Below are 19,057 nucleotides of genomic sequence, written 5' to 3' on the forward strand. Positions count from 1 at the left end.
AAACTCTAACATTAATGTAAGTTTGTTTGCATCTATCTATCTATATTTCTATCTATCTATATTTCTATCGATCTATCTATCTATCTATATTTCTATCTACCTATATTTCTATCGATCGATCTATCTATCGATCTATATTTCTATCTATCTATCTATCTATCTATATTTCTATCGATCTATCTATCTGTCTATCTATCATCTATCTATATTTCTATCTATCTATCTATCTATCTATCTATCTATCTATCTATCTATCTATCTATCTATCATCTATCTATCTTTATATATATATATATATATCTATATTATCTATCTATATCCATATTTATATATATATATATATATATATATATATATATATATATATATCTGCCATGTATATAAAAATCCACAGTCCATATCACATCAAAGAAAAATTATGCTGACCATTTATCATTTTATCTTACATGTTAAAATGAAACAAGTTATTGTATTATTCTAGTAGGCTGATTTATCAAACAGTGAGTTGTGAAGACATTTTGACAAATGAGCACCATAGAACAACATATAATTTAATTATATTTTCTTACATCTTAGCTGTCAATAACTCCTTAATCACTCTAATGTCCCAAGACCGTTGCTTGGCTTTATGCTTCACTCTGCTCTTCTTCATTGCTCACATTCTTACTCATAAAAAAATTACTTTCATCAAAGTAAACTTGTCAGACTTTTCTCTTTCTCATGAAACATTCACACCAGTATTTAATTTACTTTCCCACTTTATCTAATGCCACTCACACCTAAATAGCTTTCCCATCATTATTTTACCCTCTCTGTAACCCATCATGAACACCTCCACTATATCTGTCTGAATCACCACCCATCATCTGCTGCTTCTCTGTTAGTAATTAACTTAACCTCCATAACTTCCAGATTTTAAATGAAATAGAAATAGTAAATCGTTCCACAAATTGTTTACAAAGATTTACAGATAAATACTTAATAAAATCTAAGCAGACAGCGGAAGCACATGTGGCCTGACCAACTGGCAGACTATCATAGGGTAGTAATTCCAGCATCTGTATATATCTGATATGAATAAATGTGAGCACATTTGTGCATTAGAGCATACTATCAAGTCTGTTCTGTGCACTGTAGTGCATTCTGGAAATTCTGTAGCTTTATATTTTGCTACAATGTTTTTGGCAGCTAGTTTCAGTGGACAAACGTCTCAAAGAAACATTAAAGCCATTTTATGTGTTTAATATAAAACAGGTAAAAATGTAAAATGTATTACGGTTGTTTTTAACTCTTTTAAATAGATACTAAACCTATTTTTATGAATGTAGGGTGTACTCCTGTTCTTCTTCTTCTTCTTATTGGTTATTTGTAGAGCGCCAACAGATTCCGCAGCGCTGTAGCAAAACAGTTATGAGACTTGTCATTTTCTACCAGTAAGCAATTAATCCCTCATGATCAGTTGTGCACAGACTAAGATGTCCCATTAGATATGAAAGCTATTTACAAACTATTTTAAAATGCAGCTCTTTTATACACTGTACATTCTAGAAATAATTTGAGTTCAAAGGGAGATTGTTGTCAACTTTTTTATTTGTTTAATCTTAAAGAAAGCATTTCATAAAACGTATCCTTCTTGACCAGTAAAGCAGAGGTAGTTGTCCTTTTCAGCGAAATAACAAAAACAATACTGCAGTACTCACGTAAAGGGTTAGGGCTAAAATAAAAGCTGCACCAAACACAAGATAAATACATTAAAATAAACACTCATATAAACACTATCTGCTAAAAAAAAATTCATTAAAATTTTAATATAAATTATTTATAATGGTTAAAGGTATGTGGTACATGGCCCTGGGTATTTGACTTCAAAGGGCAATAATATAAATAATAATTATATAATAATATTTAATATTACTTTGTATTTACTATAATTTTTTAACATTCCAATGTTCATTATAGAGGGGAAATGTTCTTTGTATCTTTAATTTGATAATCCTATACATAGCTGTATATATCTATACCTATATATATTCATATAGATCTATAGGCAAAGATATATATTTTACATTAACATTATCATATATATATATATGTATGTATATATATATATATATATATATATATATATATATATATATATATATATATATATATATATATATATATATATATATATATATATATATATATATAAAATAAAAATATATATTTTTCAATGTCAGGAGCATTGGAATGTAAAATATGCATAAAGCGCTTTGGGTTACGCGCTGTAGGTCTAACGCAGTGTCGGGTTAGCGCACATGAAGAATTATTTATATTAAGGTGCGTTATGTAGTTTTTAAATATAAAGGGCAAGATTTCAAGTGGAGTAATATCTGTTGCGCACAAGAGCGATATAGTCTTTTTCGAATATTTACGCACAACAGAAATTGCGCTCATATTACAAATTGAATGTAAACATGATCGTTAGAGGCAATCACATTTTATACTCATTTTACACTCATCGGGCTAGTGAGACTGAAAACCTTGTGTAGATGCTAGTGAGTTAACAACAAGTTAACACAACATAAACACATTTACAATTACAGTTACACTCTGATAAAAAATATTCACATAAAAACAACGTGCTTGACTGCAAAGGGCCATATTGTATAGGTACATACATACATGTACAGATACATGTCTAAATATGTATATGTATGTATGTGTATATATATATATATATATATATATATATATATATATATATTTATATATTTATATATATATATATATATATAGGATACAAGGACAGGTGCACTCTCACAAACAGTCTCACAAATGCCAGGGTGCTAGAATGTGGTTTAGTAATATCATGAATAGAAGACAGCACTCTCTGGACTTAAATGCAAATGAAGATTTATTGCGTTGATGTTTCGGGGAATACTCCCCTTCCTCAGACCAAAAACAAATGCAGTGAGCCAAACATTTATACACATTTACAACCCCACTCCCTGTGAAAAAAATGCCAAGGGTAGTTGCTAGGCAACGTATACCTGGCAGGTAAACAATTATGCCAATGAACACCTGATTAGAGTGAACACAGAGTTAAAATGTAGTGAACATAGAATTAAAATAATTAGCTACATACATGCAGTCAATAAATGTAAAACATAAATGTAAAACATAATGTCTATACAGTAATATTTAAAACATAATATTTAAACCATAATATTTAAACTGGGAAACTCACAAAGAGTGACATTGTATAACCGTAGCAACTAAAATACAACACATGAGCCCGTAGGTATCATAGTCCTAAATGTGTGTCAACAAGACATTTCTGACCACAGACATCATACGTAGATCTGTGTATATGAGGAGATAAGACCTGACCTGTAGTAATTATGTCAGGCATAAGTTGTACGCATAGCGTAATGCCGGACAGGATATCCACTATGTGAGTGGGGTCAGCATGTATCCCCCCTATTTTATAGGCCTGTGTCTGTGCTGATGATAGGTGGTAAGGCCCAAAAAAATGTGAACCTAGCAAACGAGTAAAAAGTGAATAGCTGGTATGTAGTCGGAAAGTCATAACGTAATTTCTTGCAAGTCCGGCATGAATGGAGCTAAGAATTAGTGTCAAACTATTTAGCTACAATATTGCATGTAACGCACCTACTATGTACAAATCGTCCCTGGTGACAAATATGTCAGACATACACTAAGGGTACTAACCGCTAAGGAGACAAGTTATGTCGTGGGAGATATACTTGTGTCATGAAGATGCGTAGCTGGGGGTCGCTGCACCAATACCCAAACGAAGATAGCACCCACCCCCAGAAACTTTAAATTAATTATTCTAATAGGTCGGCCCGGGCAATCCTCTATGTTAAAGCAAGGAGCGGAATTACCAATGAAATATATAGCAATGAAAATATATAGCAATGAAATATAGCAATGAAATATAGCAGTGCATGGACAGTATACATAGCTGTAAACCTAGTCCTAATTAGAAACACGGAGGGAAATAACAAACATATAATATAAATGAAGAAGGCTACGTAGTTAGATCAATATTGATTGTAGGGAACTGTGGAAAGTAAATTGCTATAGCTTACGAACATGTTTATCTTTGGTGCACATATCTGTATGTTTACAAGAAGGTCTATAAACGCAAATGGGACCATAGGCTGTATAGGACCTATAAAGCAGTGTAAAGCTATGTGTGGTACATTAATTTCAATATGATTGGTGGTCGGATGCACATAGGGAGAAGAAGAGGCTAGGTGCGGTAACTGCACATGCAGGGACCCCAGGGTCCTATATTGAACCACTGTAGATTATGTAACCGATGTGAAAATGTGCAGAGATCCCTACTGGGGCTGGTGTCTAAATATGAAGTGAGGGTGTAATCAACAATGCCCATATACAGGCCATGTGTCCCCGAGGTATCATAACAACCTTGTACACAAAGCTTTGTAGGCAAACATATATGCCTTGAAGAGCATAGATTCATATAAAAAATAATAAATAATAATAATCTCATATTGGCCCATAAACTGTTCCATGGGAGTAATAAACCACCAAAGAATATAAGGTGGTGTATACAATAGACAATTCATATGTTGTTACGCTGTCTATGTTGCATCCTCACACAGAGGAAACAATGCCAGTCAATACCCATGTTTAAACCTCTTGGATGAATAGTGTCCAATTTATATATCCACTCAGCTTCCTTTCTCAGGAGTAATTTGCCTCTGTCTCCCCCACGAATTAGAGGAGGGACATGATCAATTAAAGTGAACCTCAGGTCGCCACGGTATGTCCATGCTCCATGAAATGTCTTGCCACCGGTTGGTCACTAACTCCCTTGTCAATGGCTTAATATAATCATTCGTTTTGCTAATATAAAATAGGCCACAGTTACAGCTAAGCATGTATATTAAGTACTTGGTTGAACAAGTGAGGTAGTGTTTAATGGTGAATTTTTCATTTGTGTGTGGGTGTCGAAATTGGGCACCCTAGAGCATTGCATTGCAGGTCACATAGCTGGGACATTTAAAAGACCCCTTCTTGGTGTTGGTAATTACCTTGCTGTAGCTGCATACTGGATCAGTCTTCATTAGTATGTCTCTCAGATTTCTACCTCTCTTGTATGCGATCCGTGGTGGTCCAAACTCAGTATAGGGCAGCGTCTCGTCTGATCTCACAATGTCCCATTTGTCTCTGAGAGTAGTCCCTAATGTTCTGGTCGATGGAGTATAGGTAGTTACAAAGTTTATCCTCTTCGGTGTACTGTGCTTGTCCATGTGTCTTGCACTCAAGTCCGCTCTTGCATCCTTAATGAGTGCCTTGTTGTAGCTCTGTGTCAAGAAACGTTGTTCCATTTCTGTCAGCTGGGTCTCCCTTCGCGACTCTGATGTGTTATTCCTTAATACTCTCAACAGTTGTGTCCGTGGGATAGCTTTGATTAGCGACCTGGGATGGTATCTAGATGCATGTAGTAGAGTATTGCGGTCTGTCACTTTTTTATAAAGTGTGGTGCCTAGTCCTGTATTGTCTTTAAATATCCTCAGGTCCAGGAAGTCAACCTCACTGTAACTAGCCACTGCCTTGAGTTGTACTGGTCCGCCAATGCTGTTCAGTTCATTGACCCATTGATGGAATGTCTCTAGAGAGCCACGCCAGATGACAATGATATTGTCAATATACCTTTTAAAAAACATCACCTGGCTATGGTCATAAACTTTAAATACCTCCATTTCAATATATTTTATATACAGATTGGCAAAGGCAGGTGCCATGTTCGAGCCCATGGCCGTGCCCATAAGCTGCAGGAAGAATTTTTTCTCAAACTTAAAGTAGTTTAATGTAAGGCATAAGGTGAGGAGTTCAATGATAAATTTAGTGGGTGGTCCCACATATGGGTGTTTGTCCAGGCTCCTTGCCACCACTTCTGTACCTATACCATGTGGGATAACTGTATAAAAACTTGATACGTCCAAACTGGCTAACACATCTCCTGGTTGCACATTAGTCAATGATAACAAGAGATAGTAGTCGCACCACCAAGTTCAATGAATAGTTTTCTTTATTGAGCCAAGATCAAAAAATCAGCAACGTTTCGGACACAAGTCCTTAATCTTGCATAACAAACAGACACTGATTCACTTCTTATATACCCAAAAAAGTCACACCTGCACAGCTAATTGTAACACCTGAAAAGTCAGGTATAACATTAACAGCCAAATGTTGCCACCATGTGGTCAACTACAAACATCACACTTATCTAAATAATTTTAATTTAACTATTACTTATCCAGCAATGAATTAATACATAGTCTAAAATATATCCATGTACAGTGCAGACTCTCAAGCAGTGTATGATTTTAACTTGTTCCTTTATACTACATATTAGCAAAGATAGATGTAAACATTTTATTTAATGAAGATTTTCAAATAGATTTCTACAGAAAAATTGACCAATCTAATTCTTTATTCATGCCCCCTGGAGATAATGTCCCTAATTCATAAATCCAATACGCTTCACGTTTTTGTAATAATTTAATTCTATCACCCCCTCTTCTAGGATGTTGCACTTGTTCCAAAATCTGGAACCTTAATTGGCTTAGATTATGCCCTGCAGACAAAAAATGATGGGCAACTGGGGCATCCTTTTTCTTGGTTCTAATACTACTTTTGTGTTGAACTATGCGTTCTTTGACGCACTGGGAGGTCTCGCCCACATAACCCAGCCCACATGGGCATTTAATCAAATATATCACAAAGTCAGTATTGCAAGTATAATGTCCCTTAATGAAATATTTTTTGCCAGTACTTGGATGACTAAATGTTGGCCCTTTAATAATACTGTTGCAATTTGAGCACCCTAAGCAGGGAAAACTACCCAGATTTTTCTTACCAAAATAAGTTTGAACTGGTCTCTTAGATGGACCAATATCTGCCCGTACCAGAACATCTTTAATGTTTTTTCCTCGTTTAAAAGCTGGCATAGGGGGAATCTTAAATTCCTGAATATTAGGATTACAAGTGCTCAAAATGTGCCAATGCCTACGAATAATCTTCATAACCTGTTGATTCCAAGGGGCAAATTGACTTACAAACACTAGTCTAGGGCTTTTTTTATTATCATCCATCATAGGTTTTTTCTTTTCCAATAACAACTCTCTAGGGGTGTTTAATGCATTCCTAAATTCAGTCTCAATTAATTCACATGGATATCCCCTTTGTAGGAAGCGATCCCCCATTTCTTTAAGCCTGTCTTTAACCACTGTTTCATCAGACACAATACGCCTTACACGTAAAAACTGGCTCCTGGGTAAAGATCTTACCAGTGAAGGGGGGTGTGCACTTTTATAGTGCAGGAGAGTGTTGCAATCTGTGTCTTTCCTATGAAGGTCCACAGTTAGACCTAATTTACACTTTGACACAACTGTGTCCAGAAATACAACACTCTCCTCACTAAAGACTAACTTGAATCTGATGTGACTAGTTGCTGCATTTAATTCATTCACAAAATTTACCAGGGTTCCAATGTCGCCCCCCCACACCCCAAACACATCATCAATATAGCGCCACCAGGTGGCGCCATATGATAAAAATAAAGGATTGTTATAAACAAAATGTTCCTCAAACATATTCATAAAAATATTTGCGTATGTGGGAGCGACATTGGAACCCATGGCGGTCCCTTGGAGCTGAAGATAATAATTGTCCTCAAAAAGAAAATAATTACACCTTAAAATAATATTAAGTAACTGCAAAATAAACTCTGCCTGTGAAGTAGTGTATCTATCAGATTCACTCAGAACTTTCTCCACTGCTCCAATCCCTGCCTCATGTGTGATAGCTGTATACAGCGATGTCACATCCAGACTAAAAAGAATGCATTTATTATCCCCTAGATGCAAATCACGCAATTTAGCTAAAAAATCTCGTGTGTCTTGGATGTATGAATTAGAATTAACAAAAGGTCTAAGAACCTTATCCAAATATATTGATACCTTGGACAATACTGAGCCCATGCCTGCCACAATTGGGCGGCCAGGAGGTGCTTGCAGATTTTTATGCACTTTTGGCAGAGTGTACATCACTGGAGTGATGTCCTCAGATTCTAATAAAAACCTTCTCACATCCTTATCAATAATGCCATTATTAAATGCAAATCGAACACAAGCCTCAATCTCCTTTTTAATCTCAAAGATAGGGTTGTGGGTCAATTGTTTATATACATTAATATCAGATAATTGTGTTTTAATTTCTTGGACATAATATTTTTTGTCCAATAAAACAATTGACCCACCCTTATCCGCACTTTTCACCACCAATTGTTTGTTCTTATTCAGATTATCTAAAGCACATTTATCCTTAGATGTAAAATTCTTATTGTACTTTAAATAATTATGTGACCCAGTTTTTTTATCCAAAGCTACAATATCATTTTGTACCAGTTGTATATATGTTTGTACCCCAGGATTTACCTGCACAGGTGTAAATACACTTTTATTAGAAAGACCTAGTATGTTCAAATTCAATGCTCTATCAGTTATAGTGTGAACATCTCTCTTCCCACCACTAACAACATCAGGCATTTCAGAAAAAAAGCTTTTAAGTTTTAAAGTTCTAAAGAACCGATTTAAGTCCTTTTGTAGCTCAAAGCTGTCCCCTTTGTTTTGTGGGCAGTAGGAGAGGCCCTTATCGAGTAAACCCTGTTCTGTAGATGTAAGTGTAACATTACTTAAATTGATAGTTACATTTTGTTTCTGCGGGTTTGCACTCTCTGACTGCCTGAAGCTCCCGGTTGACGCTTCATACTTCCTTTGGCGATTCCACTTGTGTTTCCTGCCTCCACGTCGCTTGTGTGTTGTTCCGTGCCTGATTCCCCCGACCCGGACTCAGAAGTTGTGCCCTCCGAGCTATTGGAACTCTGTCTTGTCCCGGACTTGCGTTGTCTGCGGCGCCGGAAACCGGAAGTGTCCCCTCCAAATCTGTTCCTCGGATCACTCAGCCAGCGGTAGACAGTTCCGGCAGTGTAGTCACTCTCATCCCGGGCAAACTTCTGTTTCTTCCGTTCCTGGATCTCTTTCTTTAACGTATCCATCTGTGTGTCCATCCATGGATGATAATAAAAAAAGCCCTAGACTAGTGTTTGTAAGTCAATTTGCCCCTTGGAATCAACAGGTTATGAAGATTATTCGTAGGCATTGGCACATTTTGAGCACTTGTAATCCTAATATTCAGGAATTTAAGATTCCCCCTATGCCAGCTTTTAAACGAGGAAAAAACATTAAAGATGTTCTGGTACGGGCAGATATTGGTCCATCTAAGAGACCAGTTCAAACTTATTTTGGTAAGAAAAATCTGGGTAGTTTTCCCTGCTTAGGGTGCTCAAATTGCAACAGTATTATTAAAGGGCCAACATTTAGTCATCCAAGTACTGGCAAAAAATATTTCATTAAGGGACATTATACTTGCAATACTGACTTTGTGATATATTTGATTAAATGCCCATGTGGGCTGGGTTATGTGGGCGAGACCTCCCAGTGCGTCAAAGAACGCATAGTTCAACACAAAAGTAGTATTAGAACCAAGAAAAAGGATGCCCCAGTTGCCCATCATTTTTTGTCTGCAGGGCATAATCTAAGCCAATTAAGGTTCCAGATTTTGGAACAAGTGCAACATCCTAGAAGAGGGGGTGATAGAATTAAATTATTACAAAAACGTGAAGCGTATTGGATTTATGAATTAGGGACATTATCTCCAGGGGGCATGAATAAAGAATTAGATTGGTCAATTTTTCTGTAGAAATCTATTTGAAAATCTTCATTAAATAAAATGTTTACATCTATCTTTGCTAATATGTAGTATAAAGGAACAAGTTAAAATCATACACTGCTTGAGAGTCTGCACTGTACATGGATATATTTTAGACTATGTATTAATTCATTGCTGGATAAGTAATAGTTAAATTAAAATTATTTAGATAAGTGTGATGTTTGTAGTTGACCACATGGTGGCAACATTTGGCTGTTAATGTTATACCTGACTTTTCAGGTGTTACAATTAGCTGTGCAGGTGTGACTTTTTTGGGTATATAAGAAGTGAATCAGTGTCTGTTTGTTATGCAAGATTAAGGACTTGTGTCCGAAACGTTGCTGATTTTTTGATCTTGGCTCAATAAAGAAAACTATTCATTGAACTTGGTGGTGCGACTACTATCTCTTGTTACATTTACTGGGGGTATTTTGCAGTGCCCCTGTGATTGCACACCTTGGATCCCAGGTGCTGGACTTTGAGAACTTTTTACATTAGTCAATGATGCCAGAGACATAATTAGTGCAGAAGAATCCCTTAAGTATGATCTCATATTTAAAACCAATGGTTGTAGTAGGGCATCAACATAAGTTGCCAGCAGTTGTAGCAATGACCCTCGTGCTGATACGATGGGCGTCCAGGGGAAGGATTTGTCTGTTTGTGTATTTTAGGGATGGTATAGAGAATGGGTCTAATTGGATACTGTATGGTCAGCCAGTCCTGCAGTTTTGAGTCAATCAAATTATTGTTAGCAGCCTGTTCAATTACTGCATCGATCTTGCGCTTGTATGTAATTGTGGGATCACCCGTGAGTGCCATGTATGTATTGGTATCTGACAATTGTGCCATAATTTTATCATGATAGTCTTTGTAGTCTTGTAATACAATGGTGCCACCCTTATCCGCTGGGCGGATGACTATCGAGGTGTCTTTAGTCAAATTCTGTATGGCTTTCCAATCAGTTGAGGTCATATTATTCCTTGCTGGTATCCTGGTTTCTTTACCTAGTGTCTGTTGGACAATTTGAGTGTAGGTGTGGATACTGGGATTAGTGATAGGGGGATCGAAAGTACTGGGTTTCTTGAACTTGTTTCCCGTATCTTCTAGTGTCTTTCCTTGGAAGAAGTCTCCTAATTTCAGTAATCTTTGAAAATGCATGGTACCTATAAAAGTGTGGAAATTGTTTGCTGTAGTGGTAGGGACAAAGGACAGGCCTTTGCTGAGTACATGTTGCTCTTGTGCACTGAGATTGTGTGTACTTAAGTTAACTGTTACATTGTCCTCCGTCTGCATGGGAATGGGGGTCTTCTTCCATACCCCGCTCCTTCTGGTGTGCGGTCGTCGCCTCTGCCCCTGGAGCGGGTGGTAATCCCTAAAAAAGGCTGTTCAGTAATACTGCTATCCTGTCCCTGTCGTTGGTTCATGTTGCCCTCAGATTCTGATCCTGAGCTGGTATCAACAGTGTTCAGTTGGCGGTGAGCATATACCCTCTGCCGTCGCTGTCTTCTGGGTTGATAGTATGCCCGTTCCTCAGGTCCTAGGGTCTATCTGTACACTTTTTTTTCTTTATAATCCTCCGTCACGTATCTTAATTTCTTATTTTTAAATGCCACTTATTTTAAATGGCATTATTGTATTCACAGAGCTGTGTAGTGATCTTGTTTGTCCAGTTTTCCGTCTGATCATGTACCAAAGTGTGTCCTTTTGTTGTCTCAATGGTCTCAAGCTCTGCTTTTGACTTCTGTAATAGGCTTCTGACTTCATCAATTACCAGTAGTATTAAGTCCAGTGAGCACTTGTTGAGCACCACTAATGCGAATAAATATTTTTATCCCATACAAATGAGGGGGGACTTTATAGAGGTCCTCCAAAGTCTGGTTGAAAGGGACCTTTACGCATTAGCAAGAGAAAATAACACCAGTACCAAATCGAAATATGGGGAAAGCAACAATCTATCTAAGAAAGAGAGAAACATTTTAAAAAAATTACAAGAAAATAATGATCTCATCATTCAAAGCTCTGATAAGGGTGGTTGTATAGTAGTACAGGACAGGGCACAGTACACTAATGAGGCTCTCAGACAGCTTGGTGATGACACCACCTATCGTAAATTGACCTTCAATCCTACCAGGAAATTTGTCATGGAACTTAATGTCTTTTTAGACAATTATGTACGGGAAGGTGTCATCACCAAGTTGAAAGCAGACTCTCTTAAAAACCAATTTCCCAACACACCAGTGTTCAGGCACTTACCGAAAATACACAAGAATAGAGAACGCCCTCCTGGGCGACCCATCATTTCGGGTGTGGGATCCCTAGGGGAAAAACTTGGATCCTTTATTGATACAGTCTTACAACCTATTGTTCAGATAACCCCAGCATATCTTCGTGATACTAAGCACTTGTTGAGACTGCTAAACTCTGTGCATGTTGATGAAAATGACATCCTACTCACTATAGATGTCAATTCGTTATATTCATGTATACCACACAATAAGGGGATTGAAGCCTTACAGTCCATGCTTGAGATGTACACTACATATGAAGATAGATTTATTAGATTTGTATGTGATGGTGCAAATTTCCTTTTAAATCATAACAACTTTACTTTTGAAGGCACTCATTATGTACAAAACCAGGGCACCGCCATGGGTGCGAAGTTTGCACCATCATATGCAAATCTCTATCTAACACATTTTGAATTTCAGAAAATATTCCATGACAACAATCCCTTTAAGTCACAGATAGGGTTTTACAGAAGGTATATCGACGATTTAGTTATATTATGGAAGGGCGATATCAGTTCAATACCTATATTTGTGAAATATCTAAATGATAATAATCTCAATCTAGGATTTACATACACAGCATCAAAAGAAGACATACCATTCTTAGACATCACACTGAAGTTAGACAACCTGTCACATTCAATTATCACTTCCACATTCAGGAAACCAACATCAGGAAATACGATTCTACGAGCAGATTCACACCATCCAGCTCACCTCAAAAAGGCTATCCCAAAAGGGGAATAGATGCGCCTTAGACGCAATTGTAGCAATGTTCATACTTATTCAGAACAAGCTCATTCTCTCACTCAGCGTCTTCACATTAGAGGTTATGATATCAGTACCTTAGAAAAAGTCAACAAGGAGGTTGAACTCATGCATAGAGATGAGCTTCTTAAAGATACCCTTAAAACCAGATCCCATAATAAATACAGCAGTGGTCAGAATAGTTGAAAGTCACCTATAACCTTCTCTACTTGCTATAGTAGACAGTTTAATCGCATTAATAACATCATAAAGAAATATCTACCTGTATTGGACAGAGATGCCCTATTACAAGATTCCTTACAGAGTCAGGGCATTAGGCTAGTCAGTAGAAAAGCAAGAACTATTGGAAACCATCTAAATAGGGACTTTTCAATAAAAAGTAACAACTCTTGGTTACAAACAGAAAAGGGATTCTTTAGATGTAGAAAAACTCCCTGTAAGAGTTGTGAATTTGCGCTTCCCGGCAGAGAATTCAAATCCAAGACCACGGGTAAATGTTTTGACATCAGATATAGACTCAACTGTAACTCCAGATTTGTGGTCTATTTAATTAATTGTAAGATCTGTTGTAAACAGTATGTAGGCAGGACCACCAGACTTCTCAAGGACCGGGTCAGGGAGCATTTGCTCTCCATCAAACATGACCCTCCCTCCACCCCAGTAGCTAAGCACTTTGCTGAACACTGCATCTCTTTGGGTATCCCAGTTGATGACCACTACCTTAGTACCATGTTCAGTTTCCAAGGTATAGACCACGCCCCCTATGATATTAGAGGTGGAGACAGAACGGCAAAGTTGAATAAAAAAGAGGCCTTTTGGATATTTAATTTAATGACCGGTATTCCAAATGGTATTAATAAGATAACAGATCTTAGATACTTTATAGACTAAACTGTTCATATTAAGACATAAATATACATAGAATAGCAGTCTATAATAAGTTTCATATGTATACTATGAATTTCCTTAAAAAACATAATTAGGCAATAAGTATAACCGTTAAGTATAAATAGGAGCGTCTTCCCTTGTCCCCCCGAGTGCTCTTTAGTTTTAGTTTTAATTACTTAAGTTAGTTGCTTTAATTTTTAGACTTGGCTCTATTTGCCTATCAAACTTCACTTTTTCCATAGCTCACACAGCTCATTCACTATTTCTTTATGTATACACAGATTACAGTTAAACTGGATCCTCTTTAGGATATTTCACTCTAAAAAACAATTTAAAGAAGTCACATATTGGATTTTTTTCCCCTAATTCACCTGTTCCTTTTTTTATCACCGATCACATTCACACATATCACTCCCATATAATTCATTCTTTTTATTCACATTGAGCAAGCTAGCTCACACACACACAGCAACTAACATAGCAAGTTTATTAGAGATCTTATTGTTTCACAGGTCTTCAAATTCTCCCTTTAACGTAAAATACGCATACATCTTTACAAAGACAATTTAGAGATGAACAATTTAACATCTTAAACCTATGTAAGAGACCTGTAGAAATGTCTGTTAGAATCCTCTGCGAGTTCGCAGCACATTGTATTAATAACATTGTTGTTATTTTTTTAGAATTTGCAGTTTGAAAATTATTCTATGTCCTCTTAGCACATGCTCATACTAATTGGTTGCAGAACGATTCTTGTTCTAACCTTGCTGCCGTCTTTGGAAAAAGCCATTCCAATATGTTTCGAGTTTGCGGCGTTTCATTGTGTCCTCTGTGTTGTTTACTAATATTGATACAAGATATATATACATGTGTCACTATGGACATAATGATAATCCCGTTGTTTTTCTTAAAAAGGGTTTCTTAGGACCCAGCGGTGGCAAGTTCCCACAGACGGCAGCAGCCGTGTCTCTAACCATAATGAACAGGTGCTAATTTTGTTACGTAAGCAAGTAAGCATTTTTAAGCTGTTTGTACTCTAACTTGTGTAAGTCCCTGACGAAGTGCCTCCGGGCAGGAAACGCGTCGGACGTTTGTGCTCAATGTACCCCTGAGTCTGTTTCACCCTGTGAATGTTTAATCTACCTAAATAAAGAAGTTTTTTACCTGCACCAAGGCCTGCGGCTACAATCAGTTTCAATACAGGTAACCCTATTTGGATACTGTATGGTCAGCCAGTCCTGCAGTTTTGAGTCAATCAAATTATTGTTAGCAGCCTGTTCAATTACTGCATCGATCTTGCGCTTGTATGTAATTGTGGGATCACCCGTGAGTGCCATGTATGTATTGGTATCTGACAATTGTGCCATAATTTTATCATGATAGTCTTTGTAGTCTTGTAATACAATGGTGCCACCCTTATCCGCTGGGCGGATGACTATCGAGGTGTCTTTAGTCAAATTCTGTATGGCTTTCCAATCAGTTGAGGTCATATTATTCCTTGCTGGTATCCTGGTTTCTTTACCTAGTGTCTGTTGGACAATTTGAGTGTAGGTGTGGATACTGGGATTAGTGATAGGGGGATCGAAAGTACTGGGTTTCTTGAACTTGTTTCCCGTATCTTCTAGTGTCTTTCCTTGGAAGAAGTCTCCTAATTTCAGTAATCTTTGAAAATGCATGGTACCTATAAAAGTGTGGAAATTGTTTGCTGTAGTGGTAGGGACAAAGGACAGGCCTTTGCTGAGTACATGTTGCTCTTGTGCACTGAGAATGTGTGTACTTAAGTTAACTGTTACATTGTCCTCCGTCTGCATGGGAATGGGGGTCTTCTTCCATACCCCGCTCCTTCTGGTGTGCGGTCGTCGCCTCTGCCCCTGGAGCGGGTGGTAATCCCTAAAAAAGGCTGTTCAGTAATACTGCTCTCCTGTCCCTGTCGTTGGTTCATGTTGCCCTCAGATTCTGATCCTGAGCTGGTATCAACAGTGTTCAGTTGGCGGTGAGCATATACCCTCTGCCGTCGCTGTCTTCTGGGTTGATAGAATGCCTGTTCCTCAGGTCCTAGGGTCTATCTGTACACTTTTTTTTCTTTATAATCCTCCGTCACGTATCTTAATTTCTTATTTTTAAATGCCACTTATTTTAAATGGCATTATTGTATTCACAGAGCTGTGTAGTGATCTTGTTTGTCCAGTTTTCCGTCTGATCATGTACCAAAGTGTGTCCTTTTGTTGTCTCAATGGTCTCAAGCTCTGCTTTTGACTTCTGTAATAGGCTTCTGACTTCATCAATTACCAGTAGTATTAAGTCCAGTGAGCACTTGTTGAGTACTGCACACCACTTTTTGCAGAATTCCGGGTTTTGTCTATCAATGGTAGGTACATTGTTGATCCTGAACCCCCTTGGAATAAGTTTCTTTCTATGATATTCTGAAAGGTAGATACTGTGTAATTTCAGATCCACTTCACGCTTTTTAAGCTTCAATAGTTGGTGGATGATCGTGAGTGCACTCTCTGTTGGATCATCCGGTAGTAAAGTGTCAAAGAGTATCCGTGCGGCATCTATATCACTCAATGACAGTGTTTCCGTCCCTTCTATGTCTGCAGGGATAGTAGCTGTGGTTTGTGTTAATGGGTATTGACTGGCATTGTTTCCTCTGAACTTAGGCGCAATGTGTGAGGATGCAACATAGACAGCGTAACAACATATGAATTGTCTATTGTATACACCACCTTATATTCTTTGGTGGTTTATTACTCCCATGAGATTAATATTATTTATTATTTTTTATTTATTATTTTTTATATGACTCTATGCTCTTCAAGGCATTTAGGCAAATTTGTTGGCTAAACTCTGTGTATATATATATATATATATATATATATATATATATATATATATATATATATATATATATATATATATATATATTGTTTGCCTACAAAGCTTTGTGTACAAGGTTGTTATGATACCTCGGGGACACATGGCCTGTATATGGGCATTGTTGATTACACCCTCACTTCATATTTAGACACCAGCCCCAGTAGGGATCTCTGCACATTTTCACATTGGTTACATAATCTACAGTGGTTCAATATAGGACCCTGGGGTCCCTGCGTGTGCAGTTACCGCACCTAGCCTCTTCTTCTCCCTATGTGCATCCGACCACCAATCATATTGAAATTAATGTACCACACATAGCTTTACACTGATTTATAGGTCCTATACAGCCTGTGGTCCCATTTGCGTTTATAGACCTTCTTGTAAACATACAGATATGTGCACCAAAGATAAACATGTTCGTAAGCTATAGAAATTTACTTTCCACGGTTCCCTACAATCAATGTTGATCTGACTACGTAGCCTTCTTCATTTACATTATATGTTTGTTATTTCCCTCCGTGTGTCTAATTAGGACTAGGTTTAAAGCTATGTATACTGTCCATGAGCTGCTATATTTCATTGCTATATTTCATTGCTATATATTTTCATTGCTATATATTTTATTGGTAATTCCGCTCCTTGCTTTAACATAGAGGCTTGCCCGGGCCGACCTATTAGAATAATTCATTTAAAGTTTCTGGGGGCGGGCGCTATCTTCATTTGGGTATTGGTGCAGAGACCCCCAGCTACGCATCTTCATGACACGAGTATATCTCCCACAACATAACTTGTCTCCTTAGCGGTTAGTACCCTTAGTGTATGTCTGACATATTTGACACCGGGGACGATTTGTACATAGTAGGTGCGTTACATGCAATATTGTAGATAAATAGTTTGACACTAATTCTCACAGCATGACAGCTCAATTCATGCCGGACTTGCAAGAAATTACGTTATGATTTGCCGACTACATACCATCTATACACTTTTTACTCGTTTGCTAGGTTCACATTTTTTTGGGCCTTACCACCGATCATCAGCACAGACACAGGCCTATAAAATAGGGGGGATACATGCTGACCCCATTCACATAGTGGATATCCTGGCCGGCGTTGCGCTATGCGTACAACTTATGCCTGACATAATTACTACAGGTCAGGTCTTATCTCCTCATATACACAGATCTAAGTATGGTGTCCAGGGTCAGAAATGTCTTGTTGACACACATTTAGGACTATGATACCTACGGGCTCATGTGTTGTATTTTAGTTGCTACGGTTATACAATGTCACTCTTTGTGAGTTTCCCAGTTTAAATATTACGGTTTAAATATTACGGTTTAAATATTACTGTATAGACATTATGTTTTACATTTATGTTTTACATTTATTGACTGCAAGTATGTAGCTAATTATTTTAATTCTATGTTCACTACATTTTAACTCTGTGTTCACTCTAATCAGGTGTTCATTTGCATAATTGTTTACCTGCCAGGTATATGTTGCCTAGCAACTACCCTTGGCGTTTTTTTCACAGAGGGTGCGGTTGTAAATGTGTATAAATATTTGGCTCACTGCATTTGTCTTTGGTCTGAGGAAGGGGAGTATTCCCCGAAACGTCACCGCAATAAATCTTCATTTGCATTTAAGTCCAGAGAGTGCTGTCTTCTATTCATGATATATATATATATATATATATATATATATATATATATATATATATATATATATATATATATATATAGTAAACCAGATGAGTAGGTATATGCACTCTCACCATTGTCCTGTAACTGCCAGGGTGCTCTTAGAAGGTATAAAACAGATGAAAGAAAAAGCACTCACTGGACTTTGGACATCAATGTGATATTTTATTTGTGATGTTTCGGGACCTCAAATGTCCCTTCTTCTGACAACCAGAATGTGTGAAAGGACAATCTTAAATAGGTCTGTGAGACCCTCCCCAATCCGGCTACCAATTATTGGGTGCCGTGTGCAAAAAAGGAATGTACCAACTATATAAATTCACAAGCTGCTGATACATCTCATCAAAGTGTAAAACATATTGCATGTTAGTGGTAATAATATAATGTGTAATATCAAACTCAAGTGCGCTGCTTGTACATATCCATCCCTCTTCCCCACTATCCGTGCCGGTATGAGGCCCGGTCCTGGGCTATTATGGGCCGTCCCATGCACCAAGTGCACAATCCTATTGGATCATATAACCAATGCCCATGCTGTGGACGCATACTTCTGTTGTGTGTTGCTATGTGAACCAGATGGTGACATCACGTCTGGGAAGTAACATCCTTTCCCACAGACATCACATATATCCGCTCCTTTATGTTAATCTCACGCATCACAAATCATCCCCCTTATCTGTGTATACTACAACCGCCACTACAAGCTAGAATCTCTCAG

The sequence above is a fragment of the Bombina bombina genome, chromosome 3, assembly GCF_027579735.1.
Source record: "Bombina bombina isolate aBomBom1 chromosome 3, aBomBom1.pri, whole genome shotgun sequence".
In the NCBI taxonomy this organism is placed as follows: domain Eukaryota; kingdom Metazoa; phylum Chordata; class Amphibia; order Anura; family Bombinatoridae; genus Bombina; species Bombina bombina.